This window comes from Petaurus breviceps, unplaced genomic scaffold, assembly GCF_028583685.1.
Source record: "Petaurus breviceps papuanus isolate PSGF00001 unplaced genomic scaffold, PetGlider_PUasm1.0 214, whole genome shotgun sequence".
Classification (NCBI taxonomy): Eukaryota; Metazoa; Chordata; class Mammalia; order Diprotodontia; family Petauridae; genus Petaurus; species Petaurus breviceps.
Window position 1 is genome coordinate 3,703,831 of NW_027185863.1, and position 22,958 is coordinate 3,726,788.

The 22,958-nt window shown below is 37.3% G+C and overlaps 1 protein-coding gene across 10 annotated transcripts in view; it reads left to right on the plus strand.

Annotated features, from left to right (window-relative positions):
• The window catches only part of NCK2 (NCK adaptor protein 2), a 202,648-nt gene that overhangs the window by 51,400 nt on the left and 128,290 nt on the right, over window positions 1-22,958 (plus strand). For 7 of the 10 annotated variants that reach the window (XM_069093978.1, XM_069093976.1, XM_069093973.1 and 4 more), the window contains exon 2: window positions 14,799-14,953. The exons of 1 other annotated variant lie outside the window; for it this stretch is intronic. The gene's annotated coding sequence lies outside the window, so the exon portion shown is untranslated. Of the gene's footprint in view, window positions 1-10,283; window positions 10,386-11,857; window positions 11,973-14,798; window positions 14,954-22,958 lie in introns of those variants that run through there. 2 more of the 10 variants (XM_069093975.1, XM_069093974.1) reach the window with 2 other exon arrangements.

Sequence of the window (22,958 nt, forward strand, 5' to 3'; positions counted from 1 at the left end):
CTTATCTGTACAGTGAAGGGATTAGACTAGATAGATGACCTCACGCTTTGATCTCGGAACAGTCTGTAAGAGTGTGAGATTTTCTGTGTCCTCAGTAACTCTTAGAACAGGTCCATAAGGACCATGTGTTTGGATGGTTCTCTTTTACTTAAGAAACTATGCTGACACTCAGTCTTCCAGGTCATGGCCCATCATCAACACCATTTTCATCAATAGCTAATGTTTATATAATGCTTTAAGATTGAAAAAATGCTTTACATACAGAATCTTCCTCCTCCTTTTTATAGATCACAGTTTCAAATATGTTGTTAATCTGTTTTTAATTATCATGCCTACATCTGTCTTGTCCCTTAACTTTGGGCTTTCTACCATGTTCAGTCTCCAGTCCTTATTTCTTCTGCATTTATATTTTCTCCCTTAGAGAGCAAATCATGGCTTCCAATATCACTAAAATGTGAATAATCACTACTGTCCAGTCCTAACGTCTTATATGAACTTGTAATGTTTTTGATAGACTGTTTGTCAGTCAGGTGTATATTGAACACCTATTGGTACTAGTTTTCAAAGAGCTTTCACTTTGAGTAGAGAAGCCTGATAAACATTCTGTATTTCCACATAATGCCATCATCTCAAGCTTAACATGCTAATTAAAGACCAGCCTCTTCTTTCCCAGATTGATTCCAACTTTGTCATCTCTGTCAGTGATACATGCCATCATTCTCCCAAGTCACTCAAAATGGGGATCATCCTGGTACCTTGTTAGGCAACATGGACGTAATCATTCTTTATCACACCTATCAGTCACCAAATTCCATTCATTCTTCTTTTAATGTGTCTTTTTGTGGATTCTTGCTTTCTTCTTCCCCATAGTGATTCTGACCATTTTTTTTCTTTCCTTAAGTTACCAACTCCATTCCCTCCCATATCCATTCTTACAGCATTCCCTACACTTAACCTTTTATCTTACTGAGAAGATTGAACCCATTCTGAGATAATTCCCTACCTTCATTATTAAAACTTCTCAATATAATTACTCTTCTCCCTTTCTCAAAGCTGTATACCCATTTATGACTGAAAACACCTACTTCATGGAGCTGTAGTATGGCTCAAGTGAGATAATAGATATAAAACGTTTTGCAAACCTTAAGGTGTTGTATTGTGTTAGTTATTACTATTGTTATTATTATTATTAATAATCATCTTATTCCTTCGTACATTCTCAAGGATTTTGCTTCAGCAATCCTTCTCTCCTTTTTTGGCTACTGTCTGAATATAAACAGAGCCTAAGGATTTTAGAGCTGCAAGGGATCTAATAAGTTAATTAATCCAAAACCACTATTTTATAGATGAAACTGAGGCCAAGAGAAATAAAATGACTTTTAATTTCTATAACACAGGTTATAGAAATAGCATAGGTTGCATTTGATGCCAGATATTCTGATAAGTCACATGCTTTTTTGCCTTTTTTTTTTTTTGGTCCACTCTGCCAGAAGATATGAATTTTTGCATTTAGCACTCTTACGTTCTTATTATTTAGACATCTCTGTGGCTCACTGGATAGAGTACTGGACTTGGGGTCAGGAACACTGGTATTTCATTCCTACCTCAGACTCTTTCTTGCTATGTGGCACCCTGGGCAAGTTACTTAACCTCTCTGTCTCCGTTCACTTCTCTGTAAATGGTTCCTCACTCCCAGTTGTTGTGAGGATCAAATAAGATAGCGTGTGTAAAGCACTTTGGAAACCTTAAAGCACCCTATAAATGCTAGCTCTTATTAATAATTATAACCTGTCCTGGTTTGCATCTTCATTTCTCTTGTCACTGCTAGTTGGACTGCCACCACTAAGAGGGAAATGAGGAGAGGATTGATACCTTAGGAAAAGTCAGTTTTTCCAAATGACAGTCTATTTGAGCAAAAACTAAGGTTCATATTCACTTTAGTAGCAGTAAGTCACAGAAATTATAAGCAATAGCTGAAAATAGCGTCATTTAAGATAATTAAGGAAGCAAGGAAACAGATTTGCAGTGCTCAGATTTTCTCAGTCTTTAAAAAATAAAAGACTTCTCTAGCATCCCTTCTGCTCCATCTAGTTTCTGCCTATCTCTTTCTCTCAACAAACTTATTAGAAGAAAAATTGTCTACACCAAATGCTTAAATTTCTCTCATCTATCCTCTTCTTAGTTCCTTAACATTTAACTTTCTTTACCACAGCTCTGTTGAAACTACCCTTTCAGAAGTAAAATATGACTTTAGAATCACCAAATCTAATGACCTTTTTTCAAGAATTCAACTTCTTTGACCTTTCTGGAGCACTGGAGACTTTAGCACTTGCTGCCCCACACCCTCTGTATACCATCTCCTCCCTTGGCACCAGAGATCCTTATGCATATTCTCCTGTGTAGCTTTTTAGGCGATCTACCGTCTTCATTATTTTCTCTTCCCAACTCCTACTGATGTGAGCATTGCCCAGGATTTTGTTATGGACATTTTTCTCTAGCCTCTCATCCCTGGCTCCCCGGGAACTCTTATTCACCTCTGTGCAGATAATCCGCAAGTCTGTCTTTTCATTTAGTTAATTTATTTTTTTTGAATAGGCACACACCTGTCTCTAGCTCCCTACAGGAAATCCACCTGCATGGCCTACCTCCCTGTACTTCAAACTTCACATGTCTAGAATGGAATTAATTTAGAATTAGAACAAATTTATTGTATTTCTTTTTATTTATATGCATCCCCTCCCACACCTACACATGTTTATTTTTTTACTATGGGCCTGCCATTTGCCCAGTTTCCATTATGTTATTCTTGGACTCCTCTCTTCCTTACCTCTCCTGTCCACTCATTTGCAAAGCCTTATTCATTCTTCCTTTGCAGGATTGTTCCCATCATTTCCCCCACTTAATCTCATTTCTACTCCCATCATTGTAGTTCAGATTTTTATTGTCACTTGCCTAAATTATTACTAGCCTTCTCTCTTGCCTTTGCTTTATTTCCTTCTTCACATCACTGCCAGTCATCTACCTTGTATTACACTACATTAAAAGCCTGCCAATATTAAAACTCTCCCCACCCCACCCCCAATTTACTGGACTATTTTCTGTCTTTTTTCACATAACCACTTTTAACTTCCTTTGATCACATATCCTTTTCACCCATTAAATTCTCTTTGTTGAATTTCTGTCTGTCCTTTAAAATCCAACTCATATACTTCCTTGGAAGCCTAGAGTCACACAGACAATATACATCAAAGAAGGTATTTAAACACATCTTACTGATTCCAGTGCCAGCTCTGTTACCATTCCACATGTCTTCTCTCACTGTGCTGTATTGTTATTGTATTACTTGCGTGTCTTCTCCCTCTAAAAGTCTATAAGTTTCTTGGGGGAAGGACTTGCATAACCCTTAAATGAGCTCTAATTTTTGAATATATGTTCTTGGAATAACTAGGTGGTGCAGTGGAGAGAATGCTGGGCCTGGAGTCAGGAAGACTCGTCTTCCTGAGTTCAAATTTGGCTTCAGACACTTAATAGATATGTGATCCTGGGTTAATTTTTGAGTATATAGTTATTGTTTATTACATAATTGAATATTGCCAAATTGAAATTTAAGGTAAAAATGAATATCCACATCAGCCTCTAATTAAATCAGAAAAAAGAGGCTAAGAATGTTGTAATAATGTTGAAATATATTAATGTAAGAGCTATTTCAAGACTCCTTTTTTTTGTGTTCGTGTAAAAAAAAAGTATTTTTTAATCAGAATGTTATAATGTTATAACGAATGGAAACAAGCTTAAGTGTACCTGAGCTTAGCTCAGTGGTATCAAACTCGGTGTGTGAAGTACAGGTAAAACTCTGGAGTGAGGCATAAACCAGATTAAAATGCAATTAGAACATGTTTAACAAAATAAATAAAAATATAATACAACAACAGATAATGTTAATTTGTGGTTTTCTAAGTCAATCTGCATCCCACAGGGATCTATTTCTATTTAAACTTGACATCATTGGCTTAGCTGAGAGTCTAAGGAGTTTCTGTCTCTGAAATTTAGGGGAAGTATCATAGTTTTACAGAATATTGATTGATGGATAATTTATTCTGGATATGGAGACAAATAGAAATTTCTTTGCATTTATTTATTCTTTGGCACAATACTTGGGATGTGATATGCACTTAAATGTTAATTGATAGACTTTATACACACACTACTATGGTTACAGTCAAACTAATCGATCGATCAGTATTATATATACATATTTAGGTGTGTTTATATGTATATATCTATATACGTCCATACGTATACATGCATGTATGTATGCACAAACATACTCATACATATGGGGCAGCTAGGTAGCATGTGGGTAGAGTACTGGGCCTGAAGTAAAAAAAAACTCATCTACTTGAGTTCAAATCTGGCCTCAGACACTTAATGGCTGTGTGACTCTGGGCAAGTCACTTGACCCTGTTTGCCTCAGTTTCCTCATCTGTAAAATGATCCCGGAGAAGGAAATTGCAAACCACTCCAGTGTCTTTGTCAAGAAAACCTCAGTCAGAGAGAACTGAAACAAATATATGTAGGTGTATACATATATACATGCACATATATATACATATGTATGCAAATGTCTGTGTATATACACATGTCTGTATGTATGTGTATATATATATGACCATTTTAATGTGAGAAATTCTTTGGAAAATTTTTTGGGAAAAGTGACATATAGCGTTATCTAATATCTTAAGTAGATTATTTATTTAAAGACTAAATTTCAAATTGCAGCATCTCCTTGTGGACAACTATTTTGCAGTATTTTTTTTTTTAAGCAATCAGTGTTAAATAACTTGCTCAAGGTTACATGGCCAGGTGTTTCTGGGTGGGTGCTAAGTGTCTGAGCCCGGATTCGATCCCCAGGTCATCCTGACACTGGGGCTGATGCTCTTACTCACTGCGCTACCTGTTTTGCCGTATTTTCCATAATACCTGGGATTTGAACAAAGTATTCCTTTGATGTCTCTCGTGGTCACACAAAGGTGATGATAGTCTCTTAAAAGCTGTGTCAGCAGCAGGGTAAGCTCTTACGTAGTCTTGATTAATTGGAGGCATTAATTGGCTATGAGAAAGTGTGTGTCTATCTTTGGAAGGGCTAGACTTGCCAAATTTAGAGAGGCCCAATATCAAGTTGACCATGAAGTGATTGACATATGGTACCATATCACATAAGGCACTGTGAATGAACTTCAGTGATTTTCTAATCCATAAGTTCTCAAACTTTTTAGTCTCGGGATCTATATATCCTTTAAAATGATCAAGGATCCCCTAAAGAGCTTTTATGTATTAAGGTTATATATCTATTGGTATTTATAATATTAAAGTAGTTTTGACCTCATAGATGCCTTTAAAGGGGTTTGGGGACCCTACCAAGGGCCACTAAATCACACCCTGAGACTTACTGTTCTAGTCTAGCTTCATTCTGTAGAGAATAAAACTTAGGTCAACAAGGTCAAGCATCTTGTCTTCAAGACTCGAAGCCATTCACGATATAGTAAATGCTTAATGAATAATTAATTGTTAAAACTGTAATGCTCCACTTTTGTTTTGACACTATCTGAAACTAGATGTGGCTACGTCTTTAGTTTCATGTTGCTTTTCTTTTAACCTTGTCCACATTATAATGAAACATATTCTCAGTTGTCTTAAGAAAATTTTTGAGATTCTTGTCACTCACCATTTCCATCTCAATATTAAGTATGTTTTTCTCTATGATATGATTTAAACAGCGTTTTTGCTGAAGCCACAATAACAAGTATTAGCCTGATGTTAATACCCAAATCAAAAATAATTAGTTAATTACAAAAATATCATATGGAACATTTTGTGGGGCTCAAACTCTTATTTAAATTTACTTACAGAATTTACATTAAGGAAGTCGAACCTCAGAGTTTATACATAGTTCTTAAAAATCGTGTAAATCAATAAAAATATATATACTTACCAGTATTGTGCTAGGCATCATAGGATAGAAAAGAAATATAAGGGACTGGTTTATTGATTTTAAACATTTAAGTGCCTAATGTGTACTGTGTGCTGGAGAGATAAAAGTAAAAAGGTTTTATCAGATTGTGGGTGTTGATCCAGATTTCCTTGGTCCTTTGTGACTCTTACTGTGTCCCCTAGAATAATTGTTGTTGTTTTTCAGTTGTGTCCAACTCTTTTTGACCCCGTTTGGGATTTTCTTGGCCAAGATACTGCCATTTCTTTCTCCAGCTTACTTTACAGATGAGGAAACTGAGGCAGAGAGAGTTAAAATTTAGGGTCACATAGTAAGTGTCTGAGACCAGCCTCTAGGTCTGGCACCTCTATCTGCTGCTTTAAGGCTTGCAAAACATTTTACGCATATTATCTGATTTGATCTTCCCAACCCTAAAAGGTAGGTGCTATCATTATATCCATATTATAGATCAGAAAACTGAGGCTGAGGGAGATTAAGAATGACTTGACTAGGGTCACACAAATAAATGTCTGAGACCAGATTTTAACTCCGGTCTTTTTGACTTCCAAGTCTAGCATTTCATTTACACCTAGCTGCAACCTATTTATGTCTGATTCATTTATCTTCTTCACCTTAGACTTTGATCTGAAAGAGATCTTAAACAAGATGATTTCTAATCTCATTTTAGAACTCTTTAGAGTTTTTGTATGTCATCTGGACTCTCTAGGTATTACCAGGAAGGAACTTGAGAACTTTCCCTCTGACTTACCTGTGATCAGCCTTTTTTTTTTCTTCCTATTTTTGCAGCTCGTATAGTTTTATTTTATTAAAGTTGTTACCTTATAGGGACTTAGGTCATCCAGATCTAAGGTACAGAGGATTGACTGGAAATAGGACTGATACATGCTTACAGAGTGGCATCACTTTCTTGTCTCAGGCATGACCAGGATTTCCAGATTCACTGACCTCTTAGGGTAAGACCTGCCTCACTTTAGTTCTCCTATCCAAAGTCTAGAAGAATAGAGACTCTCCTTTTCCAAAGGTTCCCATCTCCTACCTCTAAAGGGACTGCCAGACTACAGAGATTACTATATTGCTCAGTTCATTTCCATGAGATTTTGACGTATACAGTATATTGCTATAATAAACTGGAAATTATGCCATATATAGACAAAGAGCTCAAATACTATGTTATATACTAATTGCCTGACTTATTCACCCTCTCTGTGACCAGCTAACAGATCACATCCATGAAATTTGACATAATCTGCTTTAGTGAATGGCAGTGAATTAGACACTAATCAAGTACAGTTGTTAGGGAAGTAGCACTATTCTAAGAACGACACAAAAGTTGCCACAATGTGGTAGCATACAGGTACCATGTGATCGATGCTGCTGTTCTTTTGGGTACATGGTATTATGGAGTTGGGGACAAAAATCATTATTTAAAGAATTCGTACAAAATGTGCACGCTTACTGAGCAGTAACTAAATATGTTTATTTTGAAATTGTTCTAACTATATATCAGCTATTGGTCTACTTGGCAACAGCTCTTATTAAAGTCTCAAATGAATAGAAAATTGAAATTACAGTACTCGCAAACAAGAGATACAAATTTTTCTCTTGGTATCATTTTCCCATTCATTCATAATAGCCTAGAGTTCCCCTTTCATCTTGAAACATGAGTTATTGTGTATTTCATCCAGTGGATTTTCTTTTTGAAAGGTTTCTCTTCACGTCCTTATTTCCTTTCTGATTCTGTCCATAGCTTTTTATAAAATCATATAATTGGAGACTGCATTAAATTACCTAATTATGTTAATTTTCCTACTGCATGTACCTTATATTGTAGGTCCAAGGAAGAAATAATGTAATAGGTAATTCTGTTGGTTAGAAATTATTTGATCTAATTTCTATAAAATAGGATAATAAATTAAAAAGTTATTCCATTTTTCTAGGTCTTGTTTTATCTGTAACATGAGTGGGTTTCACTAAATATTAAGGCTTTCCTAGCTTTAAAATTGTACTCAGAAAAAAAAAACATTGAATTAATAAATAAAACTAGGAGTTGATTTTATGAAAAAAAAATAGATAAACCATTGACTATTTTGGTTTAAAAAAAAAGAAAACTAAATAACAAGTATGAAAAATGAAAAGAGTGGATTTACCACTAATGAAGATATTAAAATAATTATAAGAAGTTATTTTGCCCAATTATATGTCAATAAATTTAACAGTCTAAGTAAAATGAAAAGAAAAAAAAGCATGCAAATACAAGGGGTTAAACATATGTACATAAATGTATATCCTAGGTTCATAGATTTTGAGCTAAAGGGGACCTAAGAGGCCATCTAAGTCCTCTCCCCACATCCCCTCACTTTTGCAGATGAGGAAACTCAGGCACACAGAAAAGTGAAATAACTGATTCAAGATTGTGCAGCCAGTAGGCATCTGAGGGAAGATTTGAACTCAGGTTTTCCTGACTCCCAAACTTAGCTTTCTATCCATCATACCATCTAGTTGCCTTTGATTGTCAAGGTACCAAACACGGTAAGAAATATTTTAAAAATAATTTAATTTTTTTTAAAGGAGAAAGAAAATTGGGAATGTTGAATATATAGAATCTCGGGGGTGGGGTTGTTGTTTGTTTTAGTGGGGTTAAGAGATAACACGCTAAAGTGTAGGAGATTTCATTTCATCCATCTGCAGTTCAGTTAAAAAAAACCCTCTAGTAAACAGTATTCTTGTTATAAAATGACAGGTTTCTGTAGTTTTCAGCTGAATTGTTTTTCTAGAGCACAATGTGGTCACCTGGGAAGTACAGGCTTCAAAAGACTTTATGATGACTGCTTTTGAGGTTGACTTTTATAGAAGAGAAGGAAAAGAGAGAAGTTGGCTCTATCTTCTGCCTCTATAGTAAAGTTAGAGGGAAGAAGCAAACACTGGAAGGAACTGTCGTTCCACAGATAATAATGCTGACACTAGCCCTTATAGAATGCTCCAAGGTTTGCAAGACACTTTGCAACTATTACCTGATTTTATCCTCACAACATCCCTGAGAGGTAGGTGCTATTACTATCCCCTTTTTACAGGTGAGGAAAATGAGACAAATGGAGACCCTTGCTAGGGTCACACAGTTATGTCAGGTCTTCCTGACTCTAGGTACAGCACTGCTTGGAGAGATGAAGGACTTTTCAAGGTTACACAGATAGTAAGTGGCAGTTATATGATCATATTAAAGTGGCAGCATATGAACATATTTGAATGGATTACAAATTCATTGGTCATCCGAGGAGTGGTAAGATACCTGAATTTGACCTCCAGGTCCAGCTGTGCTTTCTACCTTTGTCTCCTTGCACAAGTAACTTTAGCTCTTTGGTCCTCAGTTTTGTTATTTGTAAAATGTTGGGGTTGGTTTATTTATTTATTCTTCTTTCATGAAGATTTTTCCAGCTCTAATTTCACGATGATTCTAAAATTCATTAATATTAATAAAACCTCAACCTGTCTTCTAGAATACTGTGGAATGATGGTTTTGGTGGTGGGGTGGGTTTAGGAAACACTGGTGTAACACGGTCAGCTTTTCCCATTTTGGTGTGTGTGTGTGTGTGTAGGGGTGCTATTTGTGTCTTTTAAGGAATGTTTCTAGGGTAGTTTAGCCATAAAGGTCCTGTTTCCCTTGTCACTTTCAACTCTGAGCACATGTTTGACCCAGAAGGATTACAATTAGATATTTTGGCTTCCCTATTTGTTGTCTCAATACGTTCTGTGGTTGAAATGTCTTTGTTAGGGGCATTTTGAAGAGTTATGGGTTCGTGGGATACTTCTCTAAGGAAAATTCCCCTTTTCATTCAGAAAATAAAAGAAAAATGAAATGTGGTGCCTGACTTCAGGAAACTTTGCAGGGTCAGTTAGATAGTGCAGTGTATAACATGCTTTGTCTTGGAAGCAGGAACACCTGAATTCAAATGTGACCTCAGGCATTTACCCTGTAATCCTGGGCAAGTCACCTAACCTCTATCTTCGTCAGTTTTCTCATCTGTAATGTGGAGATAATAACAATACTTACCTACCAGGATTGTTGTGACAATCAAATGAAATAGTAATTGTGAACAGCTTAGCAGTTTCTGGTGAATAGTAAGCTACTTAAACATTAGCTATTATTATTATTGTTGTTAGCAGTTATGACTCTTTGAAGAATGGGTAGGAGTTCAGTGTTGTGGATAGTCTTGAGAGAAGACTGGAGAAGAATAAAAATATGAATTAAATAGAATGCCTCATCACTCCTGCTTTACCTAGGAGGAAGATATTAACTAAACATGAAGGATTATTGAAAGCACTCTCATCAGCTTTTTCACTCAGAGGTTGAAACTTCACATTTGAAATCAAAAGCCTGGTAAGGACATTGCACTTTGGATTGAAGGATGAATGTCATTTGGGGGAATTTCGCAGATGATATTGATGAAACACTTTCATCTTGGTGGAATTGGTAATGAAGCACTCTAGGGGTTCTTTTCTACTGAACCAAATTGGACACATAATTCGCAAGACAAGGCCCTAGTCAGTGTGACTGTATAAGTACTTATCATGTAAATTTTAGGAGTAGCTTCTAATGTAAATGATGCCTGAAACATGCTGGCAGTAAGCCCTTATCACCAGGTATCAAAATACAGGCACTGTGGGCTTCCCAGTATCTGCTGATTGGTTTAAACATACTAAGGGGCTACTGAGGCTGGAGATGGTTATACAAAACATCTGCTTGCAAAACATGGGTTTATAAGAAGAAAACTACCTGTGTGGCATTGACTAAGTCACTTAAACTTCCCTTGGCCTCAGGCCAAGAGTGGAGTTGAACTAGGGACCCTCCCTTTTTTGAAATCTGTGTTCCTTGAGTCCATTTTTAGGGGGTAGGCTTGCCTAAATCCACTTGAGCAAAGCCTTTGAGCCTTATGTCATATCACTTGATATGTGATCATAATTCTGCTGGATAGTAAACCCCAATTGACAGTGGTCAAAAGTAAGATGGTAGTATTTACAGTAGTTAATAAATGGGTATAAGTATAAGATTAAGGGTAGAAACAAGTATTTTTTTTTAAGGACCTTCTTTGTGCCAGGCACAGTTCTAAGCATTTTACAGATATCTCATTTGATCCTCAGAACAACTCTGGGTGGTAGGTCACTATTAATTATCTCTCTTTTTATTAAGTTTATAAAGTTGAGGAAACTGAGTCAGACAGCATAAGTCACTTTTCCAGGGTCACACAACTATTAAGTATCTGAGGCTAGATTTGAACTTGAATCTTTCTGACTCCAAGTTGAATGCTTTGTGTACCTACCTGCCTGCCACCTTCCTGCCAAACCCTGGTTTTTACTTATGGTATATAAATAATTGATAATGATATTTTCCACAATGTTTGTTTCACAGGGGCCCATTGCCAGACTTTTCAGGTCATCCAGGATTATAGTGATGAACCAGTTGATCATCCTAGGAACTGTGGTATTAAAAAAAAATAGACACATGGCTGCTTCATGGAAAAGCGAATCATTGCCAAGGGTTGGTCTGAAAAGCCTCTTAGGAATGAGATGGTTCACATTCCTAGGAATTGGTGTCCAGGGCAGTCATGCCATTTATCAGCCCAACTATAGGAAGTTGTCTACAGAATTCTTGGGAGATTTTGGGCGGAATGAGGAGGGAGGAACCTGGTTCTTGGGATCAAGTGCTTATGATGGGCTCACCCACATAAGCAGGGGGAGGTTGCTAAGTATGAAATGGGCCTCCAAGTTCCAAAAAATTTAGGGAGATTATACTCCTGAAACCTCCTGTGAGTGAAAGGGCATCTGTTTTCAGAGAAACATCATTGGTGGGATAGGAAAGGGTGGTGTTAGCTTTACTCACAGTAAGTCTAGTTTTAAGTCTTGCACAGTCAGCATGTTCCCCCCAGGTCACAAGAGACACCTGGAGCTCCAGCCAGAAACCTGAAAGGTACTGTGGCTAATGGAATTCTTAAGTACAGGGTGACAGTGAGGTAGATTAAATGACTAGCTACTTTAACATGTAGGATGCCAAGCAGTAGGATTCTGAGGAAGAGAGAGAGAGCTGAGTGGATTTAGAGGGGGGCTCATTGATGTAGAGCTGTGAAAGGGACCTCAGAGACCATCTAATCCAACTCCCTCATTTTGCAGATCAGGAAACTGAGGTATCTGCAGTTTAGTAATTTGCTTAATGTCAGACAGATTGTGTCAGGCATGATTTGAACTCAGGCCCTCTGACTCCACAGTCACCCAAAGGGAAGGAAACAGTTATTATTTTCCGACAAAGGGATCTGTTGGTATCTTTTGCACCCACAAGCCTAGTAGAGTATGCCCTTAGTGGTTAAAAGAATGTTCACTAAATGGGGGAAGAGTGTTGAAGTGCAATATATCGTGTTACTCCCTTCAAATTCCTAACTGATATAGCTGCAGTGACTTTCACAGTTTCTTAGTAATGAAGGACAGTCACGGGAAGCCTTCTGGTCCCTTGTTATTGATACTGACAGAACAGGAGTTCTTGTGTAGTATGGTAATTCCATTATAATTGAATTTCCTAAATAAGAAAGGAAAAACCGACATGGGGAAATCAGGTGGGGAGAAGTCCTAAGCTAAATGCACACAGTTAAACTTACATCTTTTCTTTTCCTGTAATGTATGCTATTGCTGGTCAGAAGAAAGTGTGGATTGTTCAAGGGAAGTTTATAACCCCAGTGGTGGGGAGGGAAGAAAAGAAAACCCCAAAGTTCATGTCTTACTGATTTTAGTCCAGTCCTGTTACCATCATACATTAGGGATAGTTGCTGAGTTAGAGAGGAAAAAAACAACAAACTTTCCTTTCTAGCTTAGTCAGACGAGAAGAGCATTTTATTAGATGCTCCCCTCCCCCCTTTAGCAAACAGATGTTGCTGGAACAAAGGGGTCAATAGTAATTTGAAGGATGCCAATTCCCAATTTAGAGTCGTCACTGGGCCCAATAATTTTTGGTTGTGGCTCCTCTGCCTGATGGAAGGGTCTGAAGTAGAGGGTATAAGACTGTATAAGGACATGCTAGGGACTTTAGCAAAGCATTTTCAGTGTCGTTTCTTTCCTGGTGTGCTCAGTTTTCAGCCTCAGAGAAGAATTGTGATCAAACACGGTTAGAAAAAAGACTGATTCAGCAAATATGGGGTTTTTGCTTCCTGTAAACTTGATGTAATTTTGTCATCTGTCTGTCTTCTGTGTGCTTTTTAAAATGGGCTTTCAATTTGTTTTCCCTCCCTATCTACTTGAGAGAAATGTTGTGATTATTGAAAGATCTTTGAGGACCTTAGGAGAAAAAAAAAGTTAATCTGAATCCTAAAATCTGTATTATTTGAGGATTCACTTAAGCAGAATATAGTTTTTTTTTTAATTCCCATCTTTGAGATATTTAAAATACTTAACATGGAGTGTTTGGTTTGTACAGAATAAGTTATTTTAGAATTCACATTTCATGGTCACCTTATTGCTAACCCACAACCAAAACTCATAAAAATATATTCTACATGGGAAAGACTATACTTATTTAATTTGTTTTGGTATAGTGCTGTAGCTATGAAGGAGACACATTTTAGGCTAGTTGAAAATTATTACATAGTTAAAGGATTATTTTAAGAGTAAGAAAGACTTAAGTATTTGGAGATTGCGTGGTATAGTGAAAGCAATATTGGTTCTGGGAGTCAGAGGCCTTGTATTCAAATCCCACCCTTGACAGCCTCTGACATTTACTAATTGTGTGACTTTGACCAAGCCATCCTAGGCTATGCATAGTTCCTTCACTGTAAAATAAGGGTTGGACTCACTGGTCTTTGAGACCCCTTCAGAGCTATGATCTGATCAGATCTGTGATTTCCTGTTTCATTCCCTATAGATCATGGTTATAACTAGTAAAATATATTTGGTTTCCAAGTACACTCCACATGAAGCTTACTCAGATGCCCTGCCTCTCCCCCTCCCAATTGATAAGGATCTTTTTCACCTCAACTTTGGTTGCTTCATTTCTGCATTTGTTATGTGTTATTTTATGTGTCCTGTTTCTTTTCTAGCCTGTTCTCCCTGACAGGAGAAACTATGTCTGTCCCTCACTGCCTAGTACAGTAGTGGTCTGTGTAGCAGATACTTGAAATTTTGTTCATTGAATTTAATTGCAGAATTTAAATGTGCCCTTTCTTGTGTGCCTACAATCCCGTACATAGATGCTGTGGGATTAGATATCGTTGCTCTGATATTCCTGTTCCCTAGATGCAGCTGGTACTCCCTTGCCTAGGGTCACACACCTAATAAGTATCAGATCCTCATGACTTAAGGCACCACATTTCTATCCACTTTGTAGCTCAGATGGGGACATAAGAAATAAGTGACTTTAAAGGTGATTCTGATGGCTTTTTTGTTCTCCTATCATTCCTTTTTTTCAATTCATAATATTGAATCCTGGAATTGGGTGACCAAGGCATACATACTCCAAATTATATATATATATTTTTCTTTTTGGAGAAGGGAAGGTAGGGCAGTTGGGGTTAAGTGACTTGCCCAAGGTCACAGGGCTAATTTTGTGTTGTGTCAGAGGTCAAATTTGAACTCAGGGCCTCCTGACTCCAAGGCTGGTGCTCTATTCACTGGGCCACCTAGCCGCCCCCACATATTCCATATTATATTCCACTACTGTTGCAACATTTATCTCATCTTACATCTACCATGCTTTTTGGGGGTCACTGTTCATTTCTCATCTACTTTTCTTTCTTTTTTTCTTTCTTTAATTAAGGTCCATCTTGACAGTGATCAACTTATGTACCCTCCTGTTAGCTGAAAAAGCTTTTCTTGCAACTCTGAAGGGACATCTTCAAGCAACACCCAAGATACCCTCATCTTCGAGAAGCAAGTAGCTGAGGTGTTCATAATTCTGCTTTTCCAGTCAAGGTATTGGAACAGTACCTCCTTGGTAGTCATGAACAATTTTGAGATTCTGTCACCTTGTGGTATGGGTGTGTGTGTGTGTGTGTGTGCAGTAAAGTTATGCAAATGACCTGATTTCAGTTCTCACTTAACATGTTTATCTCTTTGTCATAAACATATGCTATACTGGATTTTCTCCATTGTTATGCAGGGTATTCAGTATTGCAGTTGTTTCTAATGAGTCATAAGCCTTTTGTAATTCATGAATGTACAGCATGTGGGGATTTGATATTCTTTACATTTTTCTGAAAATTGTCAGTCATGCCATAGTTCCAAAGGAAAGATATGAGAAGGCACCCTTGCCTCACCCTTTTGCAGAGGCACATATTTTCTGACTTTTTTTGATGTGTTGATCAATTTTGATAATTTTTTTCCCTCTTCTTGTTATATGGGATGGGCCTCTGGGAGCAGAGGGGAGGGATACTGAGGGAAGTTTTAGTGATATAAAAAATCCTAAAAGATATCAATAAGAAATTTAGTTTAAAAAATTGCCAAACTTGCACATATTTGATTGATGGTTGAAAATCTGGCACAAAACCCACTTACTTCATAACTGATGGCAGTCCTCTGATCATATCAGATCCTCTGATGTGAGAATAAATTTTGCTTGTGCAATTTATAGATTTGCAAAAGAAGAGAGTAATGGGTGATAGTTGACAAGTTTTTTTTAGGATCATTTTTTTCAAAAATATGATGTTATGGGGGGTTTTTCTTTGGTGCCTTATGCAATGTTTCTAATTTTTATTTTCAGTGCCACATTCCCTCCCTTTACCTCTCTCACAGAAGAAATTTCACAAGAAATACAATAGTCATTATACATGTGAAGTCACATGTAATGTTTCTTAATCTGCCTTCAGATGTTTAGAATGGGGTGGCTAGGTGGCAGAGTGAATAGAGCACCGGCCCTGGAGTCAGGGCGACCTGAGTTCAAATCCAGCCTCAGACACTTAACACAAAAACTAGCCATGTAACCTTGGGCAAATCACTTAACCCCAATTGTCCTCCAAAAAGCAAAAAAATAAATTAAAAAAACTGTTCAGGATGTTTTCTATCTTTTCCCAGCTTTTTTCCACTGTTGCCTGTATTTGGTGACCACTCCCTCTTAATCCCAAATGGTATGAGGGAATCCTTCTCTTTGGGCCCCTGGGATAGTGGTCTCACTTGTAGATCTTATGCAGGAGATAGGGAAAACATTGTGGTTGGGGTCTGTGTTTGCCATTCTTTTTTAGGATAGTCATTCTTCCTAGCCTTAATTGAAAATTTCTTTTTTTTTCTTTGAGGCTATTTCTTCTCAGTTCCCCCTTTGAAATGAAGTCTTAACAGTTCTTTTTAGATTTGAGTAAACCTCTCCTTATTTTCTGGCACAACCTTTCTTCCCAGACATCCTTTTGGTTTTTTCTGTATTCATTCATTTGATGTGTCAGCTGAGGTTACTCTTTTTTTTTTTTAAGCAATTGGGGTTAAGTAACTTGCTCAAGGTTACACGGCCAGTTATTTCTGGGTGTGGTGCTGAGTGTCTGAGCCCGGGATCCGATCTCCAGGTCGTCCCAACACTGGGACCGGTGCTCTTACTCGCTTAGCCACCTGGCCGCCCCTAAGCAATTGGGGTTAAGTAACTTGCTCAAGGTTACACGGCCAGGTGTTTCTGGGTGGGTGCTAAGTGTCTGAGCCCGGGATTCGATCTCCAGGTCTTCTCAACTCTGGAGCAGGTGCTCTTACTTGCTGTGCTACCTGGCCGCCCCTGAGGTTACTCTTAATGAAGCCATCATAGGGTTCACTGACTCCTTTCCTCTCACTGAACTGAAGATGTTATTTCTACTGAGTGAGCCTTTACTTCCTCATGGAGTGGTTTTCTTGACAGGGTCCTTAGTGCTTTTCTTACTTGATTTTTTAAAAAATTATGTCTATGATGCCTGTTGCTCCCAGGAATCGACGATCCGATCGGTTGCAGATGATTATTTCTTCAGTGACAAATACCTCAGAGAAGTGCTTGTCTCATTGTGCTGAGGATAGGAGAGATTTGACAGAGTGGCTTCCCATAGGGACTTCCTAATATGCATTTCTTGTAGATACTTTTCTTTAAATTTAGGCTTTCATTTAAAAAATATTTCTAGGTAGTTTACTAGAACGATAACTTTTATTGATGTACCTCTTAAAAATACATTCATAAAGAAATAATAGCATGTGGAGACCCTCCTTGGGAAAAGCCTGTACCTGGGTTCTCAAGGAATGAGAATTTCTTCTGGGACCTTAATGAGCAAGCATTCTTAATACCTGCTGTGTGCCTAGCTACTGTGCTAGGTATTGGAAATCCAAAGACATAAAAGGGGAAAGAATCCTTGCTCATGCACTTGCAAAAGCTTCTACAATATTATTCACAGCTTTCCTCTGGAAACCAACTCTGCCTGTTTAAATTATAAATATAATTCAAAGTCCTGTTACAATAGTGCTAAGCACTAGTGACGACTCTTGATAGTGGTGGACTATTGGCGCAGAATAAATTGTGTGCTATCAAAACTTTCTAAACCCAGAGCAACCTGTCACTCCCCAGATCCCCTCTACCCCAGCAGCTTACTTGGATATCACAAGATATAAAAGATATACATGAGAAACTATAATACTGGGAATATTAATGAGTGTTGTGGAAGAGTTTGTGGGGGGTTTTCACCCAGGAATATTAGGGAAGACTTCATTGAAGAGATAGCATTGTATTTCATTTTATTACCATCTTTCACTTTCAAAAATTGTTTTGTTGATACCATTTAAAAAAAATTATCTCCTAACTTCCCCTTCTTGCTCTCCTCCTCTATAGAACTCCTCTTTTATGACAAAGAAATACAGTTAAGTACAATTAAACAAAACAAAATGTCATATTTACCATGTCTGGTATATAAGTAGATTAATAAAGCATTTATTAAGCCCCTACTATGTGACCAACACAATGCTGGGAATACATAATGAAAATACAGATAAAAGTAAAAAGAAAGATAGCCCCTGTCTTCAAAAAACTGGAGGTGAAAAATGGTGGCTGGAAGGGAGACAGTTGGAGTCATGGACTAATTTGTGTTGGAAGAGACTATGACTGGAATGGGTACTTTCTCAAATGGAGCTTGGGGGAAGAATTCACCAATAAGGGGTAGAGGCCTTACCAGCTTTGGAAGTAGGTTTGCTAGGATAGAGGTGGAGAGGTGGTCTATGGAGTTATATAGGTTACTCCAGGTTTGGAGAGATTTGGTGGTATACATGTGTTCTGTACCTATAGTCCACCACGAGGAAGACTGGGCACTTCATCAATTAGCACTATGATGGAGGAAATGTTATTTTAACAGGGCTTTCAATTAGATTTATGATTTAAACAGGTGCAATTAGGTTCTGTAGGAAAAATCTGAGTAATCATGTAGCAGTGGTAAAACAGTGTATATATGGAATAGGTAGGTGGTAGTTCATTTTATCTGGAACTTAGTATGTGGAAGAGATTAGTGATAATGTGTAAGTAGAGAATGCAAGGAAAATAGTCACAGGATATATAGCTGGAAAGATAAATTATGTAGATGATTTAGTTCATCTTTTAAATATTTCAGTATTTGAAGAAACTAAGATCCAGAGGTTAAGTGACTTGTTGTATAAGGTCACACAGATAATAAATAGCAAAGCTATGACTTTAACCCAGGCCCTTTGACTTGAAATCCACTGCACCACAGTAGGGAAGAGGGAGACCTATTAGGACATTATGGCAGCATTGTAACTGAGAGATTATAAAGTAGAAACAAAGAAATGGAGAAGGAATGATAGGGGAATGTTTTAGAGGTAGAATACTTAGTATTTGGTGAGTGGACTTAAGAGAGGGAGAAATATAATATAAGGTAATGTTGGGATTGTAAGCCTGGGTAATTGTCATTAATACATAAGAAATTGAGTGGATTTTTGGGTGGCAAGATGATTAGTTTGGTAGCTTCAAATTTTCATGTTTTCAAGTAGCATGGTATGTATTTTGAGGGTTTTTTTCCTGCTTACATCTCACCTTTAATAATTAAAATGAATAAATTCAAATCAGTTTTTTGTTGTGTTTATTTTTTTCTGACCTGTCAATTTTGATACTCAGTCATTTTGAGTAGCTTAAAAATGGTTAGGATAGTTTAATTGAAATAATTAGCTTATGTTTATGTTTGACAGAAGTATATTTATTAGCCTAAACTTTTTTACATCAAAGGAAAAAAAAGGATTTGAAATTAAACAAAATAATTGGGGCTAGAGTTTAAAGAGAAATGTAAAACTATAAAACTATTAGAGGAGAAGTGATAAAGATACTGGTATTTTATTGCCCCCCACAAAGCCTCCAAAAAAACCCACAAAACATTCTATTTTACAAAAAGCCCTTGACAGTTTTATTCCCTGCAATGAGTTTTAACCAGCATCATATCATTGTGGACATTGTGATGACCTGCTAGTCTGTTTTTTTCTAAAGCTGTAGCTGACATCTGGTTTCCTTCAGAGAACTGAGTTTGTTTGGAATTTTAAAGAATTTTCCTAACTCCTCCTTCCACCACCCCCCACCCCCAAGAAAAAACCATCAGCCTTATTTCCCAAGCCTTTAATGAAGATGACTTTTAAAAAATATTTTAAATAATACCCATTTAAGATCCCTTTGTTGTAAAGTACATCCTTTAAGTTAGCTCATTTCTAGCCAAAAAAAAATGTTTGCCAAGAAGTTAAAGATTTCTTTCTCATTCATTTTCTTTCATCAGAAAAAAATCTTTCCGTTTTTGATCATAGTTTCCTTCCAAGGATATGTTTCATTTTTCACTTGAAATGGAAGCAGTATTTCTCTACTGTCCCACTTCTCTCCTCAGTTGAAATAGCCTCTTATGATTTGATCAGCACCCCAAGGTTGTGTGTCTGATCGAGGCCAGTTCTGTTGCTATAAAACTTAACGAATAGCTTCGCTCTCTTACTATTTATCTCCATTGTAGAGAAAAGCCTTGAAAAATCAGGGAGCTGGAAGTCAGAATTAAGGGAGAGTAGTAGATATATGGGCTCCAAAGCTCTTCTGTGTCTAAAAAAGATAAGAAGTACATATTCTGTTTATTTTCTATCTCCCTTTATTGAGTGAAAACATTAGAGGTGGAAGGGACCCTTGAGGCCATCCAATCCCAGGCTTTTTTTTTTTTTACATCAGATGTTGTGCTGTATACACACAGTAGGTGCTTCATTCTGCTAGCTTGAATTTTCCTGGTGGAAAGATCTGGTTAGAACAGGGGCTATGGGAACCTTAAATTTTTAATAAAACTTTTGGGAAAGATTGCATATAACATTTTCATAATTACAGCATGTTTTTATTGCTCAAATCTTGTTCGGTATCATTAACTTATACTTTTTCTTGCATTTGGCATTTATTTTTCCCTCTACTGTATAGCACATTGCATGTTGTCATTATCGTTTCAGTTGTGTCCAATTTTTCATGATCTTAGGTGGGGTTTTCATGGTAAAGATAACCACTGGAATGGTTTGTCATTTCTTCCTCCAGCTCATTTTATAGACAGGAAGACAGAGGTAAACAGGATTAAGTGACTTACCCAGGTTCACACAGCTAGTAAGTGTCTGAAGCCAAATGTGAACTCAGTCTTTCTGACTCCAGGCCCGGCACATTGTGCCCCCAACTGTTTATTGACTGCCTACTATGTGTAGTGTACTGGGCAAATCAGAGAACCTCTCTGGACCTCATTTTCCTCATCTGGAAAATAAGGGGATGATCTGTTGGAATCTTTTCCAGGTCTAAATCATTTGCACACTGAAGTTGATCACTGGCTAAAAGTACAGGGTTTTTTTCTGTAGCTTAGCGGGCAGGGTGTAGAAGCCAGGAGACTGAGAGAAAGAAGGCGCTTCTGTGCTGATTTTGGATCTTAATGCTTATCTGGAGAGGCAGAGGATGTTTATAATTTTATTCTAATTTAAATATTTTCTAGCATTCTTCTTCCAGTTGTCTGCCACCCAGTCTATGTGTATCCTATAGACCAAGGGTAGGGAACCTGTGGCCTGGAGGCTACATGTGTCCCTCTAGGTCCTCAAGTGTGGCCCTTTGAATCCAAACACAGCATTCTGCCATGTATTAGAATGAGTTTGTGGCACAACAGAATTTTTCTGCTTCCCCCTTAAATTTCAGTTTACGGTCTCCTTATTTAGGTAAGTAAACCTAATGCCACATGCATTCTTCTTCCCAGTCTTTGTAAGATTATTCTGGTATCTTCAACCTTGGTCCAGAAAACCATAACAATTATTTAGGCTTATCTCTACCACCATCATCCTGTTCAATCTCCATATCTTCCCTTTTCTTTTAGCCAGTAGAGAGACGTCACATAGGCCTCCTGAGTCCTACAGACTTCAGAGTCCTTGGAGATAATTTGGGGGAGGTAGGGAGGATGGGTATGTCTGTTCTTGCTCTCCTGCATGAGCGGAATCGGTGTATAAGGTTCAGTCTAGTCAATCTTCAAGGCATGTCTCTGCTACATGATTCAGGAAGACCTGTTTCCCCATTATCCATGTACAAATGTCTGCCCTTGTGGAGAGGGAGTCTTTAGCCCCTGGAAATTCTTCTTTTGACTGGGGCCAGTAAACTCTTTCCTTGTACCTGTTAGAGGCTATAATGATTTTCTTATTGTTAATTTTTCATTTTTTGATTTATTTAGTGACAACTAAAATTTACTTATTATAATTTATTGTTATTAGCCTATTATTAGTCTTTAATTTGCAGCAGCCATCACTATATCAGAATTGTAAGAGAAGTAGCTATTAACATACAACAGCATTTCCCCAAACTGTATTCAGCTCTAGATGAATAAAGTTTCCATGAGGAAAAGGTTGATGCCATTGATAGTTTTTCCTATGGAATATTAAATATGAGTAATGAAAATTGAAATGTTTATTTCGTGTGATAGCTTTCCAGAAAAAAAATTACTAAATTAATTCAATTTTTTTTTCTTTAAAAGATTTTTTCTTCCTGTTTTATGTCTGGGGTTTTCCATACCTCCATATCATCTGCATAAGCACTTACAAATTAGATCACTGTATTTCAAGCCTAAAATGACCTAATGCAAGTTAGTTTGGGAAACTGGTGAAGAAAGCACCTAAAAGAAAATAAAGTGGTTGTTTTTTTTTTTCATTGTAGGCTTATTTGAGAATTGTAAAATTTGTTGGTAAAAGGTAAGGGAAGTGGATGGTGTCTGTAAAGTAGAGGGGAGGGGAGAGGGGAATAAACATTTATTAAGTGCCTGTTATGTCTCATTTGAACTTCCCAATACCCTGTGAGCTAGATGCTCTTAATATCCCCATTTTACATTTGGGGAACTGAGGCAGACAGCAGCTAAGTGACTACCCCATGGTCACACATCTAGTTGAATGTCAGAAACTGCTTTTGATCTCATGTCTTCCAGACTCCATATCTGTTTGTGCATCTAGTTTGTGCTTCACCACCTGGTTGCTGCTAAGTCTAGGCCAGTGAACTTGACTTTTCTTGGGAAAATTCCAGGATGGATCATTAAAGAGCTGTTTAATAAACATCTCTAAAAGAATCCACGATCACAGATCACATGATCACATCAAGAGCAGGTCATGCCAGACCCTATTTCCTTTTTGTGACGGATTTACTTTGCTAGTTGGTCAGGGCTAAGCTGTATATGTCACCTAGATTTTAGCAAAGCATTTATTAAAGTATTTCATATTGTACATACAGAAAAGAAGCAGCAACGTGGACTGGACCATGATGCAGTTGGATGGATTTGGATCTGGTTGAATGGCTAGACTCAGAATAGTAATTAATGGTTCAATTCAATGTGGCATAATTTCTCCTCCCATTGTGGTGCTTAAGGTATTGCCTTTCGGTCCTCAGTGATTAACGTTTTTATCCGTGCCTTAGATAAAGGCACAGACTTCTTGCTTTTCAGATTTTCAGATCACACAAACTTGGGGGGGAGGG